Raw genomic sequence first — 12,746 nt, 5'->3', positions numbered from 1 at the left:
AAAAAAAAAAAAGAGCAGTAATTACCAGAGGGGAAGGGGCAGGGGGAATGCAAAACAGGTAAAGGGGATCAACTGTACAGTGATGGATGGAAACTAAATTTTTAGTGGTGAGCACACCATAGAGTATACAGAAGTAGAAATATAATGCACATATGAAACTTGTATAATGTTACAAACCAATATAACCTCAATGAAAAATCTAAATAAATAAGAGTAAAAAACAATTATTTACCCTCCTTAAACATGGTATGAGAATTAGGGTTCTCTAGAGAAACAGAACCAATGGGAGGTGTGTGTGTGTGTGTGTGTGTGTGTGTAATGAGATTTATTATAGGAATTGGCTTATGAGCTTATGATGACTGAGAAGTCTCAGGATCTGCCATCTGTGACCTGGAGAACCAGGAAAGGTGGTAGTGATGGTCAGTCCCGGTGTGAGAACCAGGAGCACTGATGTCCAAGGAAAGCAGATGATGGTTGCCCCATCTCAAGAAATTCACCCTTCCTCCTCCTCTGTTCTGTGCGTGTGTACTCAGTCATGACTCAACTCTTTATAACTCCATGGACTGTAGCCTGCCAGGCTCCTCTGTCCATGGGATTTCCCAGGCAAAAATATGGAGTGGGTTGCCGTTTCCTCCTCCAGGGGATCTTCCCTGAGTCTCCTACATAGGCAGGCGGATTCTTTACTACTGAGCCACCTGGTAAGCCCCTGCTCTTTGTTCTGTATAGTTCCTCAACGAATTGGATGATGCCCACCCACATTGAAAAGAGGAATCTTTTTTTTTTTTTTAATTTGTGAGATTTTATTATAAATGAAAAGAGGAATCTTTATTCAGTCTACTGATTCATTCAAATGCTGACCTCTTCCAGAAACACTCTCACAGACACACTCGGAAACAACGTTTCACCAGCTATCTGGGCACCCCTTAACCCAATCAAGTTGACCCAAAAAATTAACCATGTCATTGCGTCAGTTTTTAACATTCACATATTATGGTTTTCTGGCATTGCTGCTAAAATTATCCCTTCCTTTTTCGAAATAAATCCTCCTCCATCCCATCATATGTTTCATCTATCTCTTACTCTTTCTTTTTCTCTACTCACACACAAATTTTTATAAGACCTTGATGGAAAGACTCAAAATGTAACAATGCCCAAGAAAAATGTAGCCAAAATGCATAAGCACCAAAACAAAACTGTGTTCCTTTAAGAGCTACAATCTTTGACACAATCATTTCCTAAATTCAGCATGCATCACCACGTGCATGAAAGCACACACATGTCTACAATATCAGGTCATAGTAACTAGCAATTTGAAAACAGCATACTCAGTGATTTTTCCAGTATAGTCCTGCCAGTGCAAAAATCTTATCAGTGACACCAAAATGCTTCAATCTCCAGTGCATTTAGATTTATATATTATCTAAAATACTCTAAAAGGCCTCTAGAGTGTATAGCTGTCTTGATTTGATGTGAGATTGCCTGGCTTACCTCGTTTCACAGTTTTATATAACATCCTAGACAATCAGGATGATAAATAATACTCAAAGAAGCTGCCTTTAGATTTTCTCTCAATTTTCCATTTATCAAATTTTTGTTATCTGCCGATATAGTTCCATTTTGTCCACAGAAAGGTCAGTTAGGACTAGACGGTGCCTGATTTTCTTCTGTGATAATCAACTTTACTTTTTGTAATTTAATTTTTCTTATCAATTTTAATTGCTGTTATTTCTTTAACCTATCATGTACTGTACATTCTGATTTCTTTTTCCAACTTATGTCTGCTAAGGGAAATGGGACCTGAATAAAAGTGGTTTTATGGTTTTTTTGAGGTCTATGTAGATTTTACTTCGGACTTTTTGAGCTAAAAAATACTGAAAATTAATGGTTTTGAGAAAGATACAGAGTCAGATTTGACCTGTTTGTGCCAAATGCTGAGAACTGGGCTTGAAAAAGATTCTGTCGTCAATCAAAAGGAATGAAAACAAGCAAGCCCCATGGTCAATCCTTCTAGTCAGTCTCCTAGGGTCCCCTAAGCTAACTACAACAGAAGAGACCACAAAGATGACTGGCTATTTGTAGCACCTACTCAAATCACCTGTAAAATTTACATCAGACTCGGCATGGGTGTTTCCAGTATCACTTTTTGGAAACAGTCCATTCCATCCCCTTTCTTAGCAGTGTACTGTAGGATTGAAGGCTGAGTCCTTGGCTCTGCTGCTGGGTAACTGGAATTGAAATAGTTAGAAAGCCGCTTTTCCACCACATCTAAGTATTAATAGTAAGAGAAGAAAACAAAAACCCAGAACTGATGTCTTCTAGGTACCTTTAGTAGCTGTTGGGATACTTGATATTTGGTAGCCTAATTTTTTTTTTTTTTTTAATGCAGTGAAGGGCTAAGAATTCCAGTTTTGTTGTTAAAATGTAATCCCTTCCCCTACACTCATATCTCAAGGTGCCTAAAATGGATTTCTAATTCTTAAACTCAGGGCACTTTCTGGAGTTAGAGACTCACCTCATGAATTAGATGATCACTGGCTTGTTATGACAACATATGATGCTGGTATAATTTCCTTTATGTATGTTGAAGGTAAATAAAAATTTTCTAAAGTAAAAAAAGAAAACCAACTGGAGGAAGGAGCATACTTTGTGATGAATTTTTTTTTTTTTTGCAAAATTGACAAGTGCTTTTTTTAAGTCAAAGTATTTTTATAATCTAAAAACATAATTTTATAATATGCATAAAACTTTATAACCTAAAATACCTGAATTCAGATTTGCACACATCTTGCTTTCTTCCAAAAGAAAACACATTGAAATGTAATAAAATAATATGACAATGAATGAATGTCAAAGTTCTAAGAACCAAAAACAGAGACAAATAAAAATATGATGATGAGAAATTTGGTAGCAGTGACAAACCACCAGACCACCCATACCTCTCTGTGGAAAATTTTCAACTTTAATTATAAGTATGACTTTAATTGATACCAAAAGAATTTGCCTAGTTGTTACTGTCTGTGAATGTGGCTTCCTAGATAAAGTCTTCTGGACACTTGAAAATTTACTTCTATAATCAATGTATGTTTTTAAAAATATGTAATGAATTTGAATAAAATCTTCTAAAATCCTCCCCTTCCAAATTTCTGATGGTACCAGTCATTAAACTTGGGAGGGGAGAGGGGATGCGCTGCAGCTATCATTTTGAGTAAGTGGCTGTCATACACTCCATGGTACTGTACTCAGGCCCCTTAGGGAAGGTGGGTGCTTGCCCAGTTGCTGAGGACAGCCTCCAGGTAGAGCGCCTTTGGGCTGATACATTTTATTGATCCTTACACAGGCTGGCAGTGTTAATGTTGCTGTCTCTAGAGTTGATGGGTAGGGCCAACCCTGCCAATGTTCTCTTCAAATCCCTTCTTTTCAGTCAGTGTAAAGCTTGCACACCAGGTAACCTAGCTTTATCAAATTTTATATAAAAGCAATAATGGAGGACCTGAGGCCACATCTCTAAGTGGTGTTTGGGTCCTCACAGGCCATTTCTTTCTTTTCTTTTCCTTTCTGATAGTTCTCATGTGTGTTCTGGATATGTAAAGTCTCCAGGTATTTTTGAGTTATGCATAAGTGAAAGTGTAATTTAAAAAATAATTCAACAAACACAAACCCTTTTACTTATAAACAAACAAGCCAATGTCAGGGAGTAAAATGATGAAGAGTAAAATAGACAATAAAGTTATTCTAGAAGTTCGTTCACCTCCCAGGAGTGTTTTGCTTTAGGCCTTTTGCATGACCATCCTTTCTGTATGGAATGTTCTTCTACTCCATGAATGCCCACCACGCAGTTCCCCACCCCCTCAAGTCTGCCCAAATGCCATCCCAAGAAGGCCGATGGTGACCACTGTGGTCACAGCGCACCACCCACATACCTTGTCCATCCTCCTTTCCTGCTGCCCTTTTCTCAGAGCGCTTAGCGTTTTCTTAGCAACACACAGCTCATTCTTCTGTTCTCCGACCAGCTCCCAGCACCTTTGTCTGTTTAACTCACTGACACACAACAAGCATCTAGAGTCGTCCCCATCCCATAATAGCATTCTGGGGGGGAGTTTGCCCACACCAACAACACAATCAAAAGGAAAATGACAATGAAGGAAGATCTGTCTGTTGTCAGCCAATGCCGATAACTTAAAATAGAAAGTGATCATCTGTACTGCGTTGTCTGTTTTCACATAATTTCATTCACAAAGTGGAGAGTAACTTAGTTCTAAGAATCTTCTAGCTACTTTTCATTCTGTATTATCTGCAGAATAAATGTCACTCAAAGTGGACAAAAGACAATGAATAAGAATAAAAATAACTATTTGAGGGTACAGGAAAAGAGGACAAGAAGAGCCAGAGTCACTTATTTAAAGTGATAGGAGGGGAAAAAGTAAAGTCATTTTTAAGTGAATAAGTAACAAGTGAGGTTAAAACAACCACCATAGAAAGAAATAGGTGAAAATGGAAACAGAGAAACAACAATTAATTTTATATAAATATGTAGTCCAGGGGACTTTGCTGATGGTCCAGTGGCTAAGATTCTGAGCTCCCAATACAGTAGACCCAGGTTCAATCCCTGGTTGGGGAACTAGGTCCCACATGCCACAGCTAAGACCCAGTGCAGCCAAATAAATAAATAATTCTTTTAAAAAGCATTAAAAATGTAATCCAGTTAGTTAATTTGGACACCATTATCTTTTTTTGGTTCATTGTTAATCTTTTTGACAATTCTCAATTTATAATACTTTTTAGAAAGGAGAAAGTTGTTTATTTTTGAAAGAAGTACTATTTCAGCTAAACTACATATTTACATTGTACTTCTTAAATCCAATCAGTCATATCAAAGTTTTATATTATTTAGGTAACTACGGAGAGCATTTGTTCTTGGTTGACATTTCCTGAGGGGCAGATTCTCTATATTAGAATAGTTTAAACTATTAATTTATAGCATCACTGCCATCTGTTGGATCTGATCAGAATTAGAGTTTTTCAGTTATTCCAAGAATGAAAAGTGTTCAGCGCTTTTCATTTCCCAATGCCAACAGTAGGTAAACTTTGGATACTGGTAAACAATGAAAAGATGAGAAAATAATGCAATTGCCAGTGAGATATTTTTCAAAAGAAATAAAACATGAATAAGATTAAATTATAAAAAGTGATAACTACAATTACTTTAATGTTTATAGAGAGGTCAGCTGAAACTATGGCTTTGCTATAGAAAATGCTCAATCAAGTCTCTGTTGTATATATAGATAGATCATACTAACTCACTCTTGATTCTTCATATTTAGTTCATAGTATCTCCATAAAGAACTGGGTGATTTCCTTAAATCTTGGAGAACTTGTTATCTCCGTTTCCTTATTTGTAACGTCTTAAAATTTTTTTTAACTTTTAAATTAATTTATTTATGGCTGCCCTGGGTCTTCATTGCTACGAGTGGGTTCTCTAGTTGCGAGGAGTGGGGCTCCTCGCTAGTTGCAGTGCGTAGGCTTCTCATTGCGGTGGGCTCTCTGGTCGTGGAACACGGGCTCCAGAGCGCGGGCTCAGCAGTTGTGGTGCACTGCCTAGATGTCCCCCAGCATATGGGTCTTCCCAGATCAAGGACTGAACTGGTGTTCCCTGCATTGCAAGATGAATTCTTCATCACTGGACCACCAAGGAAGCCCTATTTTTTGTTTTTAATAGCCCTTCCCACAACAGCAGTGACTCAAGGCAGCATATATAGTGGTTACTTTAAAAAATGTATATATATATTTTTTTTGATTGACTGCTGGGCCACTGCTACCTTCCACACTACCAGAGACATTTCTTCTCTAGGGACCATCCTGCTATCATGTGACCTGTGGTCAGGACCACAACAAAGGAAATGAGGGGATGACTGGGGAGAACACCCCAAAGAGACTCCAGGAAGAGACAGAATGCCCCCGAATCACTCAGATGTGCATGTTGAGTGCTTTGGGAACTTTTCAATGTCCTCATTCTGTATGGATGACCTGTCATTCTGTATTACCAGTATTCATATTTCTCTTCACTAACACAGAAATAAAGCAGTGACTGAATCATTTTAATATCTAGTAGAATTATTTATCAGGGTACTAGGCCTAAGACAGGCCTCTCAGGTCATGCTAGTGGTAAAGAACCTACCTGCCAGTGAAGGAGAAGGGACTTGGGTTTGATCCCTGGGTTGGAAGGATCCCCTGGAGGAGGGCAAGGCAAATCCCATGGACAGAGGAGCCTGGTGGGCTACAGCCCATAGGGTCACAAAGAGTAGGACATGACTAAAGTGACCAAGCACTCATGAAGACACCTAAGAAAGTCATGTAATGTGTAGAGAAAATCTTTTAAAGATGTGCCACATATAAAACATTAAGAAAACATAGCACTTCATTTATTCACCATGACCCAACTCTATCCATTCAGTATTCTCAGGGAAGGGCCTGACCTTAAATAATTTCTTAGAATGTTAAATCTCTCTAGTGTTTGAAAACCACTTTTCAAAGTTTTTTTAAAAATCCGCCCCCCCCCCCCCAATTAAATAGGGTTAGTGGAAGGTAGTCAGGCAATGGCACCCCACTCCAATACTCTTGCCTGGAAAATCCCCTGGACGGAGGAGCCTGGTAGGCTTCAGACCATGGGATCACGAAGAGTCACGACTGAGCAACTTCACTTTCACTTTTCCCTTTCATGCATTGGAGAAGGAAATGGCAACCCACTCCAGTGCTCTTGCCTGGAGAATCCCAGGGACGGGGGAGCCTGGTGGGCTGCCATCTGTGGGGTCGCACAGAGTCGGACACGACTGAAGCGACTTAGCAGCAGCAGCAGCAGCAGTGTACTTATGTATTTATTTCTACAAATATTTATTTTACTTTCTTTTATTCTGCAGATTTAAGTATAGACTAGTGCTACTCTTTAGTGAGTCTCCTACATACAAACAAGTTCCGTTCCGAGAGCTTATTTGTAAGTCCAATTTGTTTATAAGTTCATTTTGCTGATAAATCCAGCAAAGTTAGCCTAGGTACCCAACTAACACAATTGGCTATATAGTACAATACGGTAATAGGTTTATAATAGGTTTATAATACTTTTCACACAAATAGCATGTAAAAAAACAAAAAGTAAAACAATTTTGATCTCACAGTACAGTACCTTGAAAAGTACAGGAGTACATTACAATGGCTGGCACACAGGCACTGGCATCAGGTGAACAGGCAAGAGGAGTTACTGATTGGAGGAGGAAGGGGAAGTGGGAGATGGTAGAGCTGAATGGTCATCAACAATAGGAGATGGAGGGTAAGCTGCAGTTTCATTCATGCCTGACATTGATGGCCCGGGTTTTGGTTCCTTGCTGGATGCAATTCTATCTACCCTCTTGAAAAAAGGATGCAGCGATGTCTGGGTAGTAGCTTTTTCTCTTGTCATTGATGCACTGGACTGCATTCCTAATGGCTGCTGCAAGCTTTGTGTACCGTTCAACAGTTGGGTCCTGTGTCTCAAAAGCTAACAGTATCTCCCCAAATAAAGAAAACTCCCTTGCCATTTCCTGCATTGTGAATCTCTTCAGCTCTTCAATTACGTCTTCCTCCTTTCTCTGGATACGTGTGCATCTTTGAAAGTTCACAACTTGAAGGTTCCTATGTAGGGAATTTACTGTATTTTCTTGTGCACTTGAGGCTGTATTGCAATGAATGATGATGGTCATTTCAAAGGAGGGAACAAAACACCTCTCTTAGAGTTGGCAAAACATCACAAGATTCACTTCCACATTGCCATTCCCCTCCAGGAAGATATATATATATCTCCCAGATGGCTAGAGATGCATACCAACACCCTTTCAAAATAAACTTTAACATCTGTTCTAGATCATATTCTTGACCAATCCACACAGATTCACTTAGGAATAAGTAATCTTGTCATTTACAACACTTTTTTTTTTTTTTAATCAAAGAAATATTGACCATAGAAATAATCCACTGTGATTTACAACATTAAAATGCAGTCTCAGGAAAAAATGCAAACTCATGTTCCAGACCTGATGTACGGGCTGGACTTGGTAATGCTAAAGCTGTGCAGTTATGGTCTTTGTTAGGGCTTTTCACGGGGAAAGGTTTTCCGCAGCCCATTTTCCTCCGACGGTGGAGAACTGTGTCTTCATACTGACCCCTAGTGGCAGTTTAGGCAGATGTTGGGGGAGGGGCAGAAACGGTAATGGAAGATTTGCTCTGTATTTTAGTGAAAATGCTCACCAACTTAATCCGAAATATTCTTCAGTGTGTTTAAAATAATATTTTAAAACATTATTCAAAGATTGTGCTCTGGAAAGCGTTCCATTGTGGTGCTTTTAAAGAGATAATATTCTACTGCGAACTGTGTGTTAATAGATGCTTGTCTTTGTCTCCTTTTAAGGTGAAGTCATTCAAAATATTTTGACACATTCATTGTCCTGGTGGCTGAATATCACCTGTGCTACATAACCATAACCGACATAAATTAATCTTGATATGGTACTTACTCTAGAGCTGAATTTTTTGCTCTTGACGTTAAATAATAGAAATTATTTGGTTTTAAAATTCTTACTTATATCACTTTATTGTCAGATGCTACCTCCTTTGAATTAAAATGCTCATAAGTTGAGAATCCTCCAAGACAACTTGAGTTGGTTCCTTTTAGAAAGTTCAGTTTTGCAGTAAGGATGTATCAAATTTTTGTATTCAGGATGATACCTCAAAAAACTTATTTAAAGTGTTCTTCACTATCTTAAAAGCCTTTTGAAATTAAGAGATAAAATATATGGGAGGCACCTTCATGGTAAACTTAAGTAGTATTCTTTCCTTATTTCCGTCCAAGTTTACCAAGTGGATACTTTCTATTTCTACCCACCTCAGCACCTAGATTTCGTCTCTGCTAACTGTATATTGATCAACACCTCTGATTTTAAGGACTATGTAGAATGAAAAGCTGGATTTTGCAATGAAACAAGTTGATTCCATATCCCCATTTTGTGTCAGTTGATGCCTAGTCAACCTTCACAAACAGTTTGAATTTTATTAGCTACCAGTTGAGGCTAAGTGAATCCCATGAAATGTTCAATTAGAAAATTATCTATCTTGCTTTTCTTACCTGGAGAGCAAAGACTGACATTTGCATAACCTTATTTTAAATTTGCTGGTACCTCTTTCAGGCTTAATTTCCAATGTAACTGATTTTAAGAAGAAATTATCAAACAGTTTGGATAACTTTATATTGTGTGATCCTTTTCTCTCTCAATTTGAAGCCATGCTTAATACCTACATAAATTCCACTTTTACTCATCCTTGACTTTTTATATTAATTTTTTCCCATGATTTTCCATCCCTCTGAAAACAGCCTTCATTGCTCATTTGTTGCCTAAACAAAGACTTGGGGGTGATGCTTGAGGAAATTGCTTCAGCTCCAGCCCTGCAGAGGTTGGAGATTTGACTGTCTAGCTGAAAAGTTGTCTGAAAATGAAAAGTTCATACATAGATGCAAATTTGGAAATAGGACGCTATTTTCCCATGATCCCAGAAATGGAGACAGGATTACGAGAAACTCTGCCCTTGTGGCTCACTCAGTAGGCGTGGGTAATGATGTGATGATGATGGTGATGTGGTGAAGATGCTGTTGATAGCAATGATGAAATGATGATGATAGTTGGAATGTGTGGCCAGGCACTGAGCTAAGTACTTGAAATGGAATGTATCACAAAATCTTCAAAGCATTCCCTATGATGTAGCAAGTCTTATCATCATGTCCATTCTGCAGATGAGGAAACAGAAGCACAGTCCTTGTTCAAGGTCACAGAGGTGGGATGGACACTATACACCGAGCCAGTCGGCTACCTACATCCAAAGAAAGCTCATGATTTTTCTTTCTCTGCCTCCTGCTCACTATCTCCCTGAGTTTAAGCTTCTCCAAATCTTCCCACCAAAATGTTTCCCTCTGCCTTCTTGGTCTCTTTGGATTTCACCAGACTGAAGGCACTTTTGGAGAAGTGAGTTTCCATCCCCTATGGAGAAATGAGTTTCCATCCCCTGCTCTCCTTCCTCCCTCCTTCCACCTTTCTCCCAGGTTCCTTTATCCATTATCACTTCACTTCCTCCTCACCCTTGTTTTCTCTTTATAAGAGAATAAGAAAGAAGAAAAAAAAAATGCATTCAAAGGTTAGTAAGAATTTCCCAAAATGCTGTGCATCAAAATGGTCTCCCTTATTTCTCATTTCCTAAGGAATGATGAAGTAAACCAAATAGAAGCTGGCTTTCCCCCCACCCCTAGAAAATACAATATTTTTTAAAGCTTAAGATATTAATAATTGCAAAAAAAACGTAGTGAACTAAAAGTCAGATCACCATGGTTTTAATTTTGTGTCTGTTGATTGACTTGCTCCCTGAGCAATTCTCTCACTAAATTTTATCTTTCTTAACTATAAAACAAAAACAAAATAAAAATGGAATCTGGATTCTATTTTGCACGTCCAAGTGATTACCCTTGATCCAGGGAGCCTGGAACACAAAATTCTACTAGGAATAGATGGGATCATTCTTTACCACTTTTATCATTTTATCCCAAAGGCTAAGGAAGTTATTATCTGTGAATTTTGATTTCTTGTGTAAATTATTTCACTGTTACTTGAGTGTTCTTTGTGTGCCAGCCACTGCTCTAGGCTGTAGCGGTTCAGTAGGGAACATGACAATGGCTCCATGAAACTGTTTTCATGAAGCTTACAGGTTGGACGGGAAGACAGACAACATGAGTACTTTTAAGGTAATTTCAGAGGCAATAACAGTATGGGTTAAATAAAACAGCATGATATCATAGAGAGGGGCATTCATGACACCAGGGTTGTGAAAAGAGTCACAGGAATGACACAGCTCATCAAAGAGGGTCTCTCCGAAGAAGCAACATTAGAGCTGATGAGCTGAGGGTAGTCCAGGCAATGGCCGGTGTTTTTTTTTTTTTTATGTGCAGTCACTAGAGATTTCAGCATCCTTATTATTTAAGAAAATAAAAAACGTGGTATCTCTAATTACTTTGGGATTGTGGCCTCTGTCACATCCAGATATGTAAACAGACTGACTTCCAGGCTAAACAGAAACATTTGGTAGCTGCAGAAGCCACTTATTATGAATGTTCTAACACCTTGACCATTATTCCTATTTTATCAGGAGACAAGTCAGCCATGTTAAATGAAGACAGTTGTTCTTTCCTGATGGCATCTAGTTTATTATTGGCAGGCATTCCAGCTTTTTAAGACAGAAGGTGGCATGTATGGAAGTGAGGTATCCTGATTGAACAGATAGGTAAATAAAGATTCCATGTCACTTGTAAGAAAATTACATTTGATTTCCCTGCACCTTGACTGACTGCCTCGTAATTGGTAACAACAACAAAAAAAACCAACAACCCTGTGTGTTCTCTGTGGAGGGGCTGGGTTAGGGTGTACTCGACTCGTTGCGACTAGCAGGTCTCTCTTGAAAAATCGTGATGTCGCAGCAACTGTAGTTAAAAGCATATTCTGGAAGCCCCCAAACCATACTTGCTAGGGCACCTCGGTATGATGGAAACAATTTGATTTCACATACTTAAAAAATTTTTTTTGCATTTTTTTTTTCTTATTTTGCTATAGGATGCAAAGCTTCCTCCGTTTGTTTTTATGGCTGGGTTTCACTTTAATAATAATGTTACTTTACATTCTTTAAGATTTTTGCCTGCGGTTTAATCGATTCTGTCCCTTACTACAGGATAAACGTCTTTAAATATTTCTTTGAAAAGAGACAATCTCTTGGCTACTTTTGTCAATTCTGGGGTTCAGCCAGAGTTGGGGGGCACATTTCTTTGTCTTCTGCAGCTGTGGGGCTGCCTCAGGATGACGGCTGTTTGGGACTCAGAAATCGATCAATTTAACGAACACCCTCGACTTCTCGGGTCATTACCTTTGAAAAGCTGGCTGGAATGAGAGTCAGGAATCCTGTTCACAGCATTCCAAATCTGGCTGTGATAACCAGGAGATCTGTTTATCTTAGCGGCCCGCGCCCCACCCCCCTCGCACCTGTATAGACTCGCGGGAACCCGCAATTAAACTCGCCAGCCCCCAGTCATTGCTGCACATGCACCCCCGCCCCACTCGCAGCGTGTCTGCCACCAATATGTCTTTCTTTGGTGTGACAAACCTCACGGAGACATATGAAAAGCCGTGCTGGTGGGAATGGTTGTAATCACTGTTAACAAACAAGATTCTGATTGCCAATATTACCATCTGTTCCATCGGGTTCCACATATTCCCCGGTATGTGGGCTCTGTTAAACAGATTTTCCGTGCTGCCCAAGGTCACCCTTGATTCATGTAACCAGCCTTTGCAGATGGGTTAAACGTGAGCCTCCCAACAGCAGCAAGAATCAACATCCGAGAGGTACCAAATCATGTCCTCCAATGACAGAGCCCAAATAAACAGTCCACCGAGTCGGCAAAGACAGAATATCCACATCCCTTGATACCTGAAAGGAGCACATCCCAAAGAGACTGTGTCAAGTGCAAGATCCGTCTATTACACTTTCTATAAAAATGACTTCACTGTATAATCAGAGAAGCCCAGGGGTGAGGAGGAAATAACCTGCTTTCAAGAGCAGCTGTTTAAGTGATACAAGCGGAGATCCCCATACTATTGAGTCCTCTCCCTTCTTTCGAACTTAAAACTGAGCTG

The 12,746-nt window shown here is 39.2% G+C and overlaps 1 protein-coding gene and 1 long non-coding RNA gene across 3 annotated transcripts in view; one reads left to right on the top strand and one right to left on the bottom strand.

Annotated features, from left to right (window-relative positions):
- Positions 1-12,746, bottom strand: part of LOC113903591 — a 331,888-nt gene that overhangs the window by 133,367 nt on the left and 185,775 nt on the right. The gene's annotated exons all lie outside the window — the stretch shown is intronic.
- The window catches only part of ARMC3 (armadillo repeat containing 3), a 92,147-nt gene that overhangs the window by 41,612 nt on the left and 37,789 nt on the right, over positions 1-12,746 (top strand). The gene's annotated exons all lie outside the window — the stretch shown is intronic.

The sequence above is a fragment of the Bos indicus x Bos taurus genome, chromosome 13, assembly GCF_003369695.1.
Source record: "Bos indicus x Bos taurus breed Angus x Brahman F1 hybrid chromosome 13, Bos_hybrid_MaternalHap_v2.0, whole genome shotgun sequence".
NCBI classification, from domain to species: domain Eukaryota; kingdom Metazoa; phylum Chordata; class Mammalia; order Artiodactyla; family Bovidae; genus Bos; species Bos indicus x Bos taurus.
This window is presented reverse-complemented; position numbering and strand designations above follow the sequence as displayed.